The 16353-nt window shown below is 41.6% G+C and overlaps 1 protein-coding gene across 9 annotated transcripts in view; it reads left to right on the forward strand.

The window, feature by feature from the left end:
* MAPKAP1 (MAPK associated protein 1) overlaps positions 1-16353 on the forward strand; it is a 228102-nt gene that overhangs the window by 5562 nt on the left and 206187 nt on the right. For 2 of the 9 annotated variants that reach the window (XM_043916842.1, XM_043916845.1), the window contains exon 2: positions 1999-2162. The exons of the other annotated variants lie outside the window; for them this stretch is intronic. The gene's annotated coding sequence lies outside the window, so the exon portion shown is untranslated. The remainder of the gene's footprint in view (positions 1-1998; positions 2163-16353) is intronic. 9 annotated transcript variants of the gene reach the window in all.

A 16353-nucleotide genomic window follows, 5' to 3' on the forward strand; every position in this document is an offset into this window, starting at 1 on the left:
TAAAGAGTAGGACAGACCTTGTGAACTGGAGGGCACGTGACCAGTCAGTCTAAAAGCAGCTGTCACTACTCAGCTCCAATTGCTTATCACTGTGTGAGGAAGTGGGCCCAGTGTCCCTAGATCTTCCGATTGTTTTCAAGAGGGATGCTGGAAATTTGGATTTTAACGTATTTAGTTTAAAAAAATTGCCATTATAAAAACACCATGTAGATCAAAACACGTTTGTGGGCTGTGTACAGTCTTAGGCGGCCTGATTGTGAATTCTGACCTACCTGCTCACTGACATTTTGGTACCCACTGTTCAAAGCAGGAGGTCCAACACAGTTGTGATCATTGATCAGAAATCTACTGATAAATTGCTGGAGTGAGGGAGTATTGTATTGGAGTCATACTGATATCTGGGGAAGTGGCAGGGCGAATACTTTTATTGTATAGTCAGGCTAAATCAGGGATGGGGTTTGAATGAGATGATGACCTTGTAATACTTTTGTGCCCTTAGCACTTTAAATGTCACCAGGTCTCCTGTCTCTTTTGGTCCTCTCTATAGTACATGATGGCACCCCACTCCAGTACTCTTGCCTGGAAAATCCTGTGGACGGAGGAGCCTGGTAGGCTGCGGTCCATGGGGTCTCTAAGAGTCGGACACGACTGAACAACTTCACTTTCACTTTTCACTTTCATGCATTGGAGAAGGAAATGGCAGCCCACTCCAGTGTTCTTGCTTGGAGAATCCCAGGGACGGGGGAGCCTGGTGAGCTGCTGTCTACGGGATCACACAGAGTCGGACACGACTGAAGTGACTTAGCAACAGCAGCATAGTACATGAAGTGAACAAGGCAGGGTGGTTATCATAACCTCTGGAAATGAAGAAATTGCTGCCCAGTGATTTACAGTTCAGTAGGAAGTGCACTTGACTGAGCGGGACTTGAATTCTGAACGCTGGTATGCCAGTTACAGCCTTTTGATTTTGGTCAAGTCAAAAATCCTTGTATCCTTTTTCTCATCTGGATAATAATGAGGGAGCTCAATTGAAGTCTTGGTGAGGTCTTTTCAGGATGCTAAGCTTTCCGATTCTAATTGACATGCTTAAAGCTGCACAACTGATTACTGGCAGACCCCAGTGGAGAACAGTTCAAATCTAAAATGCTGCTTCTCTCTTGATGGTGGGTAGGGAGCCACTGTTCAGCTTTTCCCTCTGTTCTTTGTTCATTACTTTTGGGAAAGGACCTTGACAGGCCAGGTGCTCCCCAAATGCATAGAGTGCTTTGTTGATTCTATATACACAAAATTGGAAGGAGGCAGAGAGATACCCAGCCTAGTGAGAGAAATATGGTCAGGGAGCTCCCAGCTCAAGAGTTTAATTTATTTTTATTTTAATACCCAGCTTCCACAAAGTGAAAATTGAAGAAATATTTGTCTTCTAGATACTTGTTTTCATTCATACTCCATCATATAAGGAAATAACATAGACTATAAAAATGAAGAAAAATTCTGAGCAGTCATTCAAAATTTATTAACTCTAGTTGGCAGCAGCCTAGGTATATTGAGGAAATAGATTTAATATAGGAAGCACAAAATTTGGACCCAAAGAAGAAAACAGCTTTAAGTAATTGCAAGTGAGAAAAATGGGAGCAGCCACTTCAACAACAGAACTTAAATTCTGGAAGTAGCAAGAAGGTATTAGAATAACTAGTGGAATTAAATTATGGTAATCACTTCTGAAAGAAATTGAACATTATGTCACACTTACCTCTAAATCCATGCAGCGTTAGTGTCGTGCCCTGTACTTGAGTGCACTTTTATGAGTATGCTTGTATTACTGATGCTGTCAAAATGGACCAAATGTGTAAAACTTCAAAAAAAATCACAGTTCCCTGTGGACTCATTTTAAGGTACCATATTATAAATAAGTACTGTTTCAGCAGAGAAATTGGTAGAAAATGGTTTGAAGGAATGGTTTTCTTCTTAAAACAAATAACTTTTTAATCTGTGCTTTAGTTGCTGACATACTGGAGGCTAACAGAGGAACTGAGACGCAGAGTGAGCCGGGGCTTTGGAGTCACACTCACCTAGATATGAATATTGGCTCTTTTGGTTATTAGCTCTGTGACCCAGACATCACTGCCACTCTCACATGGTACTTGGGAGCTTGCATATGAGGAGTAAGTACCTCATACCATGATACTTTGGGAGGGATGTAGGTACCAGCATTCAGGGGCACAAGCCATTCGGGTTAGTACAGTGTAACAAGAAATGATTTTATGGCGTGGTTGTAAAGCAGTGAGACTTATTTTCTTGTCTGGATCATGAAATTAGTCTTGTTGATTCCCAGTTGTGCTTTGTGAGTTAGCGCGCCTGTGAACTGAGCACTGCTGAGACAGGGGTCTCGGTATGCTATTTTTAGGCTATTAAATGAATTGATCTGTTAAATCACAATAAACACCTCCAGTTGTTTATATTACCTTTTAGTGTGCCCATGACTGCCTTTTGAAGTTGTTAGAGCTAGGAGTATATTATGTATTCCCTGCCCCCATTTTACAAATGCTGAAACTGAAGCTTAGAGAAGTAAAGTGATTCAAGGTAGAAAGCTACTGATAATGGCAAAGCTGTGCTTTGAACCTTTGGGGTTTTTTTTAACTCTAAATACCACAGTGGCTTTTGTCGCTCTTCCATGCTGCTCTAGATCTGAATATTGGAACTGACCCTTGTTTTGGGAGGATCATCAGCTCATTTTAAACTTAGTGCCTGTAGAAAATTGTTGTTGATTATATTGTGGGAATGTTTGGTTACTAGTATACTCTTATGATTTGAAGTTTAAAGATTTAACAAAACTCTAATAATACTCACTGCTGGCAGAGGTTGGTAGTGAGATAATCACTCATATGTGGAAATAAAAATTGGTAAAACTTTTCTGGAAAATGCTCTGGCAGTATTATCACGAGCCTTTAAAATCATATATGCCTTTTGAGTTTGTAATCCCATTACTAAGAATCTGTGTTAAAGAAATAATCAGAAATGCAGAAAAGTATTCATGTTTAAAGATGTTCACTCTGGATTTATAATAGCAAAAATTAGAAACAACTGTAATATTCAAAAAAGAGGTAAGATAAATTTTGGAAAAACCGTGGATTGAAAATACTGTACAAGCATTTTTTAGGAGAATTTTAGTGACATATTAATATGCTCATATAATATGAAGTGAAAAAAGGATATAAAACTATGTAAAGTATGATCTCAATATCGAATATATAAAGAGAAAAAACAGGTGGTGAGATTATAGGTCTTTATGCTTTTTCAATTTTCCAAAATATTCTCTGATAAGTATAAATTGTTTTCCAGTAAAAAATCCTTTTAGTTTAACTTGTAATTGAGAAATACAAGTTCTATTGCACATCATTTTGATCAAAAAAGTTTTCCCTAATGCAGGTTATCTGAACTTATAAATGGATTGTATTTTCAAGAAGTCAGTTTCAACCTCAGTTGTTTAATGATTAAAATATGGCTTCATCTTTTTTTTTTGGCTGTACCGTACTGCTTCATGCAAGATCTTAGTTCCCTGACTAGGATGGAGTCCTTGCCCCCCGCAGTGGAAGCACAGAATCTTAACCACTGGACTGCCAGGGAAGTCCCTGGTTTTCTGTATTTTGACATAAAGGATGTTGAGGTTCCCAGGCTAGCCTCCTCTTCTCCCCTAAACTATCTTGAAAGAAGAGTCATGTTTGTGTCGGTAGTACCCATGACCCAGTGCTACCCTCACCTCTTTAGTGGCCAGTGGGACAGTGAGTAGCCGTGGGGCAGCTGTGTCTTTCCTAGAGGGCACATGCCTGTCTCCATAAGGCTGGTTGTTGGCATATAGAACTTTTTTTGTGAGTTGAATATTTGTGTCTTGGAAAGTGTGTTTTTAGTATGGGAAATTATAAGTATGAATTTCTATTTCACTTTTAAAACTTTTGTAAGAAAAAAATTAAAGATCAAAGTTTGAATTTTAATTTTTCTGATAACAGTATTCAAGATGTATGAATATTAAAATATCATGAAGAATTGTGCCTTTTACTCTTTTCTGATTATATACTTCATGATTGAAATTGTGATAGTTTCAGCATATACAGTTAAGCATGATGTCTAGTTGTTTTTTTAAATATGCATGGTAATTCTCCTAAATACAATATACAAAAGCATGCAGAAAATTTAACAAAATATTTGAGCATATTTAAATTGGGAAAATACCAGGCAAGATGTTTCTTTTTGTAAACTGCTTCTGTCCAAAGCATTCTGTATATTATCAGAATGAAAAATGACAGCACTTTGTCATCTGTTCAAATTGATATTGCACTCTTTGCAATGACAGCTGAAAAGGCCCACAGGTGCCATATAAAGAGGTGACCATGTTGTCATATTTCATTTCGGCATCCCTCTGCAAAGCCATAATTACCTAATTAGGTTGTTAATTAGGAGATTAGCATTTCACTGTATTGATAGAATGCTCTTTACCGGCATGGGGCTAGATACAGATTTGTCTACCCTAATTTATAGTCTCTGCCTTTTTGGTACTTATTTATTTGCTTAAGATCCTGATGTGGGGCATTTCAGTTTACCTGAGAAACAGTTTGTTTACAAGCTAATGAAGCTTTGATTGCTGGATTAAAGTTGCTGAGTTAAAATATGAACAGAATTAAAAGGGTGGTCACATCCCCAAAATGATAATAAAAATTCTGAGTTAGTATAACTTGTGTTCTCATTAGCATAGGGAACAAACACATGAGAAGAACTGAAGTTGTTGGTAAGAAGTCCAAAATTAAAAACTGTGAAATGTGATAGAGATTTATGTATCCTAAACTAGGCAAAGGAAAGTAGTTATCTTTAATGACAAATCTCTGTCACTTATACTTGAGATATAAAACATGTTAAGTATTTTTAGTGTATTTCAGAAGCTGAAGCATACTTGATGTAGTAGTGTTAGTGGCTCAGTTGTGTCAGACTCTTTGTCACCCCGTGGACTGCAGTCAGCTAGGCTCCTCTGTCCATGGAATTCTCCAGGCAGGAATAGTGGAGTGGGTGGCCATTCCATCTCCAAGTTGATGACTTCAGAACAAACATATTCAGTCTTCCGACTGCCTAAGATAGTCACCATGCAGATTTATTTCATTTGTACCTTCTGATCATTAGCCTCTGCTTGGAACATTCTCTTCCCATAGTCTGTGCAGTCCTGAGTGCTTATGGAATTCAGAGTATTTCACAGTAACCTTCACTTGGTCAGCTATTTGGAGTAAGCTGTGTTTCTGTTAAGTGTGTGGACATTCTTTTTGCATGGAGGTTAGAAGAGGGCTGGTTAAAAAAATATCCACTTGTTTTTACTCCATTGCATGATTTGACTGTAATGTTTATAATTTGTATTACATATACCTTTATCACTCTTTCTAGTTAAGGAGATTTAAGCCCTAAAACTGAAAACTGTTAGGAATACCGTTCCCACTGAGGTGGTAGTTTTCCTCCTTTTGATTGTGTTTGGTATTAGCTGTTTAAGTTGTAGAAAGTGCGTAGTGCTTAAGCCCTTTCCCCCCATAGTGATTATGAAAAATTGCATTTGATTATATCTATAATTTTCTTCAAAATTAAAAAAAGTTGAAAGATATTTTTATATGAAGAAAATACATGTGAAATCTTCCATTTAGTTAGTTAAGCTTTTTGCTTAATTGCAGTCATTCATTTATTCCGTCAGCATTTGCCGAATATATGTTAGGCACTAGTCGTAAGTCTGGGAAGCAACAGTTAGAACTAGACATGGAACAACAGACTGGTTCCAAATAGGAAAAGGAGTACGTCAAGGCTGTGTATTGTCACCCTACTTATTTAACTTATACGCAGAGTACATCATGAGAAACTCTGGGCTGGCGGAAGCACACGCTGGAATCAAGATGGCTGGGAGAAATATCAATAACCTCAGATATGAAGATGACACCACCCTTATGGCAGAAAGTGAAGAAGAACTAAAGAGCCTCTTGACGAAAGCTAAAGAGGAGAGTGGAAAAGTTGGCTTAAAGCTCAACATTCAGAAAACTAAGATCATGGCATCTGGTCCCATCACTTCATGGCAAATAGATGGGGAAACAGTGGAAACAGTGGCTGACTTTATTTTTCTGGGCTCCAAAATCACTGCAGATTATGATTGCACCCATGAAGTTAAAAGACACTTTCTCCTTGGAAGGAAAGTTATGACCAACCTAGACAGCATATTAAAAAGCAGAAACAGTACTTTGTCAACAAAGGTCCATCTAGTCAAGGCTATGGTTTTTCCAGTGGTCGTGTATGGATGTGAGAGTTGGACTATAAAGAAAGTTGAGTGCCGAAGAATTGATGCTTTTGAACTGTGGTGTTGGAGAAGACTCCTGAGAGTCCCTTGGACTGCAAGGAGATCTAACCAGTCCATCCTAAAGGAGATCAGTCCTGGGTGTTCATTGGAAGGACTGATGTTGAAGCTGAAACTCCAGTACTTTGGCCACCTGATGCGAAGACCTTACTCATTTGAAAAGACCCTGATGCTGGGAAAGATGGAGGGCAAGAGGAGAAGGGGACGACAGAGGATGAGATGGTTGGATGGCATCACCAACTCGATGGACATGGGTTTGGGTGGACTCCGGAAGTTGGTGATAGACAGGGAGGCCTGGTGTGCTGCGTTTCATGGGGTTGCAAAGAGTGGGACACGACTGAGTGACTGAAGTGAACTGAACTGGTAAGTCTGGAAATCGAGCAATGAAGACTACAGGCACAGACCCAGCGCTTGGTGGGAATTGTAGTCCAGTAATGGAAGCCCAGCATAGTTTGAGAAGTACAACTTGTGTTAGAGTAATGAAGGGAAGGTGAGTAGGGAGTTGTACGACTCTGGACTTAATGAGGTCAAACCTTCCCGGGATAGGCAGTTGTTGTCGAAATTGAGATCTGAAGGGTGAAGGAGAAAGTGATATTTAAGGCAGGTGAAAGGAGAGAAAAAACTGTTCAAAAGCTGGAAGAATGCTAAAAGTTGAGTATGGCTAGAGTAAAAAGAACAGAGGTGATAAATGGAAGATGGGGCAGCAGGGGCAGCAAGTTCAGTTAAAGAGTTTTGTTTGGGAAGTTGTTGGGCTTCCCTGGTGGCTCAGTGGTAGAGAACTCGCTTCCCAATGCAGGAGATGTGGGTTCCATCCCTGGGTCAGGAAGATCCCCTGGAGAAGGAAGTGGCACCTACTCCAGTATTCTTGCCTGAGAAATTCCAAGGACAGAAGGAGCCTGGCAGGCTACAGTCCATGGGGTTGCAAAGAGTTGGACATGACTGAAGTGACTTCTCACACAAGCATCAAATAGAGAAGAAGTGCATGAGTCTTATTATCCCAATATGACCCCAAAATATACAGGACGAGTCATTAGATATCTTTTTTGGTGAATTGGAGAGAATACTAGTATTTGAGTGTTACAGTTGGGCCTTGCATTGTGACAGTAGCTTTGTGAAATATGAGATGTGTACTGAGGTCCAGAGGTATTGTGACTTGCCCAGTTTTCTCCGCTACTGTATGGTAGAATTGGGGGCACACACAACCTTTCCAAGCCTTTGTGTCGTCTGTCATGCTATCTTGTCATCCTTGTTGTGTCCCCTTCCCTTTGTTCATTTCAAGATGAAGAGAATTCCCACCCCCCACCGCCCCGCAAGCACCAGTAGCTCAGTAGGTTGCTGACCAAGGCATCCTGTAGGTGGCTTCTAGGTCCAGCTCTGGGGTGGATTAAAGCAACGTCTGGTGCTTCAGTATGAGAAGCTGCTCAGTGCAGGTGTTTGTTTGCTTCAGCAAAGTTACAAGTGCTCTAGGCTTTAATCTCTCTCAATTAGAACTGTAGATTGGCTACCTCCTCACAAGGTCACAGATGTATATGGAAGTTCTCCTCCTTTTCCCAGGAGAAAAGTCTTGGCATCTCTGACTTTTGGGGGAGGAATTTGATATCTCTTTGATGTAATCAACTTGTAGTGCAAATTGTTTTAAGGTTACTGTTGCCAGCACTGTTCAATTTACTGATTTGTTGGTGTATTCGTGATGGAATCATCTGAACTAGAAGGAATTCTGGAGAACAGCATGGATTCTAGCCTTTCTGTGTTTCTATCCCATCCGCTTTAAAATTGAGATGTAATTCATGTATCATAAAATTTGCTCTTTTAAAAGTGTACACTTGAATGGTTTATCACCCCTAAAGAAGCCCCACACCCATTAGCAGTCACTCCTAGTTCCTCCCTCCACCAGCCACTGGCAGCCATTAACCTACTTGCTGTCTCTATGGATTTGCCTATTCTGAACCTTTTACATAAGTGGAATCACACAGTATGTGGCCTTTTGTGTCTGGCTTCTTTTATTTAGCATAGTTTCATCATTCATCCACACTGTAGCATATATCAGTACTTCGTTTCTTGCTATTGCTGAGTAATAGGCCATTGTATGACAGTACCGCATTTTGCCTCTCCATTCATCAGGTGATGGAGATCTGGGTTGTTTCCGCTTTGGGCCATCATGAATAACACTGCTCTGAACATTGCTGTACAAGCTTTCGTGTGAGCGTATGTTTTCAATTCTGTTGGTATATTACCTTGGAGTGGATCGCTTGGTCATATTTAACTTAGTCTTAGTCTGTTTAACTGAGGAACTGCCGAATTGTATTCAAAGGTGGCTACACCATTTTATATTCCCACCAGTAGTGTATAAGACCTGCTGCCTTTCTGCTTCTGCTTTCTTCAGGCTCTTTGTTGCTCTGGTCTGGGCTGGAACCAACCCTGGGCACTCCATGAGCCCTTGTGTCTTGTTAAATGGGAACATTTTGCGTTTTATGACAACCACTTTCATTCTATAAGCATATGGGTACAAGGCCTTATATTGGGCGTTAGTGACAGGAAGTCACATAAGGACTTCTAGTCCTTTCTTCTCAAGGGCTGCACAATCCTTATTGTAACTCTTACCAGGAAATGCAGGGAGAGGGAAGAACCAGTGAAGGAAGTACAGTTGACCCTTGAACAACGTGGGTTGGAGCGGCACTGGTCCACTTACATGTGGTTTTTTTTTTCCAGTAAATACAGTATGACTGGATCTGCAGTTGGTTGTATTTGTGGATGTGGAACCACGGATATGGAGGAGGGAGGGCCAACTATGGGACTTGAACAAGCACAGGTTATAGTATCTGCAGCGGTCCTGTAAACAATCCCCCAAGAATACTGAGGGGCGACTGTAACCGCTTAGACGTTTGTGAGTTTCCACAGTATTGATCCTAACTTTAGAATCTATGCAAAGGTTGAGTTGATTTTCGGAAATTCTGGGGTTTCCTTTTCTTGGCTCATCCTTTAAAGACAGTCAGTCATCCTTTTGTATTTGTGGGGTATTGGTTCCCAGGACTGAGGTATTCCCTCGTCCCTGGTTCCCAGGTATTCCCAAGGATACCAAAATTCACAGATGCTCACGACCCTCACATGAAATGGCATAGTGAAATTGCCTTGCATATCCTGGATTCTGAGTCTATGGATTCAACCAACCAACCAAATTGAACTTACAGTTGGTTGAATCTGCAGATGCCGAACGAGCATGTACCGTCAGAGGACTGTCTTGCTGTTGTTGGGCTTTATCCTAGGTTACTGCTCGTTTTCTCCTTGCATGTTTTCCCCGGGTAAGCTCACGTCTGGGGCTTCATCTGCCATCTATATGTTGAAAAAAAATGTCAGTCACTCAGTTGTGTCCGACTCTGTGCGACCCCACGGACTGGAGTCTGCCAGGCTCCTCTGTTCATGGGATTCTCCAGGCAAGTATATTGAAGTGGGTAGCCCTTCCCTCCTCCAGGGGATCTTCCCAACCCAGGGATTGAACTCCGGTTTCCTGCACTGCAGGCAGATTCTTTACCATCTGAGCCACCAGGGAAGCGTGTCTGCCAAATTTGCTCAAATCTTCCTCCTAGGCTTCAGGTTTGTCTATCCTTTGTGTGTCACTTATATGTTGTCCCAGACTTGCTCAGACTTTTCTCCTGGGCTCTCAGGTTTGCATCCTGATGGATCTCTGGGTGGTCCCTAGACATCTCAAGCTAATTGTGTCTGAAACTTAGTTCCTCGTTTCCCCTCTCCCTGTTAAGCTCTTTCTACTTTTGAGTTCACAGTTTCATTTGTTGGTGCTATCATGCAAGCCGTAAGCTTTCCCTTCTCCTTAACCCTGCATATCCTCTCAGTCATCAAGTTCTACCAATTTTATCTCCTAAATATATACTTTTAACTACTTCTTAAATCCATAGGCCCATTTTTCACTGCCTTACTTTGGATTTCATCTCTCTTCCCTCAGCTTTAGTCACAGCTTCATAACTAATCTGTGTCTCGTCCATCAGGTTAATCTTCTATGCAGCTGCCAGAGCAGTCTCTCTGAAATGCTCATCTAATCAGCAAGTTTGAACTCCATGTACTTCTCATTGCTAACTACAAGTTCTTCTGTTTGTTATTTTAGTGCCTTGTCTCTTTGACCTTTCTTCCAGCCATTCAACTTCTCATCTTTGAGGATTCAGTTTAGACCAGGGAATAATAGCAATGATAATAGTAAACATTTGTATAGTGCTTCCCATGGGCCAGGTGCTGCTATACATACACACATTCGGTTCAGTTCAGTTCAGTCGCTCAGTCGTGTCTGACTCTTTGCGACCCCATGAACCGCAGTACACCAGACCTCCCTGTCCATCACCACCTTCTGGAATTCACCCAGACCCATGTCCATTGAGTCGGTGATGCCATCCAACCATCTCATCGTCTGTCGTCCCCTTCTCCACCTGCCTCAATCTTTCTTTTAGTCCTCACAACAATCCTGTGAGATAGGCACCACAATTGTTCCCGTTTGTAGGTGAGGAAGTGGAGGCACAGACAGTGTTAATTTCCCTAGGTCCCACAGTGGTGGAGATCACATTTGAACCCAGCAGTCTAGTCTGATGCTGTTAGTCTCTTACGTGTACCTTTTCTGAGCTTTGTGCATTCCCTCCATTCCCCCGACTCCAGAGCTTAGTTCCTCTCCCTGCTTCTGCTGTGGCCTACGCGTTGTTGTTCAGTGACCAAGTGGTGTTGAGTCTCTGTGACCCCATGGACTGCAGCACACCAGGCTTCCTGTCCTTCACTATCTCCCGGAGTTTGCTCAAACTCATGTCCACCGAGTCGATGATGCCGTGCATGGCCTGATGTTCATCTGCAGTTCATAGGGCAGATCCGGAGCATATTTTATTTTAAACAGTTTTGATCAAGAAGCCAGCATGATAGACTGTTTAATTGCCAGCTCCCTCTCACACCTATTCTTGAGGTAACTAAGTTGGAAGTCATCACTTCTGTTATCTTGATCTTAGTCATTTCTATGAAGCCTATTTTGAGTATCCAGTTTAATTTAGATATTGTTCCTTTGTGTTTCCATGATACTTTGTTATATAGAATTCTCTAGCATTACTCTCATCCTTTATTGTGACCATTTACATACTTTTCTCCCTTGCTTGACTATAAGCCTCTGGGGGATAGGGACTATGTCTTATTACTTTATGCTCCTAATTTCTCAGCATGTAGTAGGTATTCATTCTTGCTGAATTTCTTGAGTGAACAGGTAAGTTTGACCCATATATAGATGAGTGAGAGAAGAGGATTAGGAGTGTGATGAAATGGACTTAAACTGGAAATTCAGGGCAGCATACAGTAGCTATTCGGAGCAAGGATTGTGAAGCCAGGCGACCTTCGTTTTATCTTGACGCTCCTCTCACTAGTCACGGGACCTGGGGCAAGTCTGTGCCTCAGTTTACTGATGTTTAAAACAAACAGTAATGGAGTCCGCCTCTGATAGCTTTGTCAGTGACATACGCGCTTGCTGAATAAGCAGCCTTCCCGAGCCCAGGGGATCACTTCACTCAAGTCGTGTTTGTGAGGCGCTCGCACCTGAGCTGCAGTGGCACAGGCAGAGTGCGGCCAGTCCTGCTGCTCTGTCCTCATGAGGGCCCTTCTGAGGGTGCTGGGTTTTTTGTTGTTTTTTTTTAAAGGTAGTGTGTAGAAGGATATAAAAAATACCTGGCTAAATTAGTACAGTTTTATTAATAGCAGTAATTGTCATTGTTCAGTCTCTTTGCAACCCCATGGACGGCAGCACTTTTGCAACTGCATGGACTGCAGCATATCAGGCCTCCTTGTCCTTCACCAGCTCCCGGAACTTGCTCAAACTCGTGTCCATTGAGTCGGTGATGCCATCCAACCATCTCATCCTCTGTCGTTTCCTTCTCCTCCTGCCTTCAGTCTTTCCCAGCATCAGGGTCTTTTCTAGTGAGTCAGCTCTTTGCATCAGGTGGCCGAACTATGGGAGCTTCAGCTTCAGCATCGGTCCTTCCAGGGAATGTTCAGGGTTCATTTCCTTTAGGATGGACTGGTTCAGTCTCCTACAGTAATAACCGTTACCGTTTATTGAAGCTTACCATTCAGATGAAAGTACAAAGCACCCTTCACAGTCACAGAAAAATAGTTTGGGGATTATCTGCTAGTTTATTTTATGGTGTCCCTCGTTTATTAGGAGTTGAGTAAATGAATTTAATAGCCGACAGCTTATTTTTCCTCCAGACAAATGTAACTGAAACAGGAAAAGCCAGTAATTTTGATTTTGGATTTGAATAGAGTAAGTACTTGTAAGTATCCCTATGAGGTGGATTAATAGAGCAGAGAGTATGGACATTTCACTGGTGAGGGAAGAGAGGCAGAGCTGCCTAACTCACCTGAAGTCGATCCATAACTAGGCCTTGGGCAGAGAGTAACCTGGGATTCCAGATGTGGTTACTAACGTGAGCTACATAGTAGCATTTAAAAAAAAAAAAAAGATCCTGCTTACTCAAATTAGTCAGTTTGGTTTACCTTTGAGAGGGTTTGCTGCCAAAATGTTGATGCTATTAAAATCTTTGTCAAAAAAGGAATTCCTTGTAACTCTATTCTTAGAGTCTGAACCATGGCACAGTGATATAAGGAAAATATGCAGTGAAATTTTTCTGACCTTCTGACCTTTGAGGGAAAACAGTAGAAAGCAAAAACATACAAAACTTTTTCCTTGAACTTTAGGTAAACTCCCAGTTACACCCTCCTGCTCTACTTCATTTGTAACTGGAATAGAATTTGAGAGCTGAAAAGGCCATTTTTACAGTTCAGCCTCCCCACTGAACAGATGCAAAAAATAGACTAATGTGTGAAACTGGCTTAAAGAGTTTTAAAGAAATAACTTGTCCAAGGCCATGTAATTAGGTCCCTGGTAATTAGGGGATTGGAATTCAGGTTTCCTGAGTAATGCTTACAATAAACTATGTTGCTTCCCTCAATTGATGATGTGGTTAACCTGAGAGCCAGGTAAGTGGAAACATAACGATTGAATTCTACTTGGTTAAGCAAACTGCAAATATTGAGGAGACAATAAAAGGAAAATAAATCCTAGACTGTAGCAGGAGACCTATCTACTGAACCAGCATCATGGATAAGGGGCCTTTTCTTTTCTTTTTTTTTTTTAAATCGTGGCACAACCCTTTGGGAACAAGAAAGATTTGTTTGTTTATTCCACACTGAGCCCTTACTGGGTGCCAGCCACTTTCTACTAGAAACTGGCAGTGCAGTGATGAATAAGACAGTCGGTGTGCATGAGGAGCTGAGAGTTTAGAAGAGAAAACCAACATGTAGACAGGTTATGATTGTTCTTTTTTAATTTATTGGCCGTGGTGGGTCTCTGTGGCTGCACCCAGGCTTTCTCCAGTCATAAGCAGAGGCTCCTCTACACTGCAGGGTGCCGGGCTTTTCATTGTGTGGCTTCTCTTGTTGCAGAGCGCAGGCTGTAGGCACGAGGGCTCTAGTAGTTGGAGCACAAGCTGAGTAGTTGTGGCACATGGGCTTAGCTGCTCCACGGCATGTGGGATTTCCTTGGGCTGGGGATCGAACCAGTGTCCCTTGCATTGCAAGGTGGATTCTTAACCACTGGACCACAAGGGAAGCCCCAGCAGAGTATTATTATTTTTTTTAAATGTGATTAGTTCATTTTTTCACTCATTCATTCATTCATTCATCATTCCTTAACATCGCAGCCAGAGAGATACTTTTGGACTGTGAGCTAGATCATATCACTGCTCACAGTCCTCTGGTGATTCTCCATTTTAACTGGATTGAGAGCAGAGTTCGGAGAATTGCCTGCAAGGCTCTACTCAGTTTGCCCCTCTCTTCAGACTTTACCTTCTCCTACTTGCTCCCTTGCTGGACGCGTTGATACTTCTTAAACAATGCCAGACATACTCACCCTGCTTGGCAGCACGCTTCCCTCGGAAATCCATGTGGCTTGTTCTCTTATCTCCTTCAGGGGTTAACTCAAATGTCACCTTCTCTGTGAAGCATTCCTTGACTACTTTATATATGGTTGCAACCGTGGCTCCATCCACCTAGCAGGCCCTGGCTCTCTTCTCTGAGCATCTTTTCTCTGTAGCATTTCTCACTTATTATGTCATTTAATTCTGTTTTGTTTGTCACCTTCATTAGAATGTGAACTCCATGAGGGCAGGACTTTGTCTGCTTTGGTTTCTGCTGTACTCTGTATCTAGAACTTGCCTGACACTCAGGAGGCATTCAGTAAATACTTGTTGAAGGAATAAATTCAACAAACCGCACATACAACTAACAGGCAGTGTACTGGGTTAATTATTTGGTAGAAGTAGTGATGACACGTAGTGCGGTGGGACCGTGTGGGAGCAGCTAGCCTGGTCTGTGGGCTTCTTTAAGGGAGGTCTCCCTGGAGAACTGACCATTGAGCTGGATTTAGAAGAATGAGTAGGAGGAGGGCAGGTGAAGAAGTATAGGCAGTCTTCAGATCAAGTTACAAGTTTGGAGGAATGCAGCTTATCTTTCTTGTAGTAATTTGAGCTTTGGTCCTCCTTGGGGTAGGATAAAATTTCAGAAACCAGAAACTAGGAGTTGTACTTCATTCTGTACCTTCAAAGGTTTGAGCATAGATTTTAGTAGCAAAGATATATATATATATATATATATATATATATATATATGTATTAGTCTTGGTATTACTGAAACCATTCTGAGAGGGTTGGGGATTACTGCAGATTTAGTGGCTTCAAACAACATGTCACTATAAGCCTTCTCAACCTCAGCATTATTTAATATTGACATTTTGGGAGGTATAATACTTTGTTGCGGGTACTGTCCTGGGCATTGTGTGATGTTTAGCAGCATAGTTGGCATCTACCTACTAGATGCTGATAACACACACCCCCAGTATGACAACCAGAAATGTCCCTAGATTTTTGCTCTGAGGAGCAAAATTGCCTTCCAGTTGAGAACCACCACATTAGAACCACTGCATTACTGTTGGTGAGAGTCCAGGGATTTCTATCTTCAGTAACCACAAGTGATTGAGGGAGAGAGATTTATACCTTAATAGAGTAACCACATTCCTGAATCTAGAATTGAATCAGAGACTTCCTTAAACATGATATTCACATAGCTAACTGTATTGAAGGTAGAAATAAAGTGTTTTCAAAACAGTTTGGACCCTGGAGGTTGGAAAAGGGTTCATAGAAGATGAAATATTTGAGTTGGACTTAGAAGAAAGTTTGTATTGGAAGATAAGGGCACATCTCACACAAAGGAAGTATTGTTACCAAAGGCAGGACTGTGTTCAGAATAGTCCTGGAAGTTGCATGCTGGGAAGAAAGGGCAGATGAATGAAACTGGATTGCAAAGAGCCTTAAATGTTGTGTGTGAAGGTAAAGGGGTTTAGGATGTTTTCCTGCCCTATATATTAATATTTTCATTTCTATTGTTGCATAACAAATTACCACAAACTTAGCAGCTTAAAACAACACAAATTTATTGTCTCTCAGTGTGGCAGGAGTCATGGCTTCAGTTGGGTTTCCTCATTTTTCCTTTTCCTTTTTCTCTGTTCTTTTTTTTTTTGGCCGTACCAGGCAGCTGTGGGATTTCAGTTGTCTGACAAGGGATTGAACCTGGGTCCCCAAGCAGTAGAATCATGGAGTCCTAACCTGTGGACCACCAGGGAATTCCCTCAGCTGGGGTTTCTGCTGAGAGTCTCAAAGGGATGAAATTAACGTGTTAGTGAATTCCAGCGTAAGGTCCCCATTTCCTTGTTACCCTTGGCTGGGACCACTCTCAGCTCCTAGAGGCTGCTCTCAGATTCTTGCGTTGCCTATTTCCATAACATGGCTGTTTGCTTTTTCAGTGCTGGCAGGGAAATCTCCAAATTCAAATCTCTCTCCTCAATTGCTTAGTGTGAAGCCTTAGCTAACAGAAAGTAGTCAAGGGAATGACTCTTCCATCAC

The sequence above is a fragment of the Cervus elaphus genome, chromosome 11, assembly GCF_910594005.1.
Source record: "Cervus elaphus chromosome 11, mCerEla1.1, whole genome shotgun sequence".
Classification (NCBI taxonomy): Eukaryota; Metazoa; Chordata; class Mammalia; order Artiodactyla; family Cervidae; genus Cervus; species Cervus elaphus.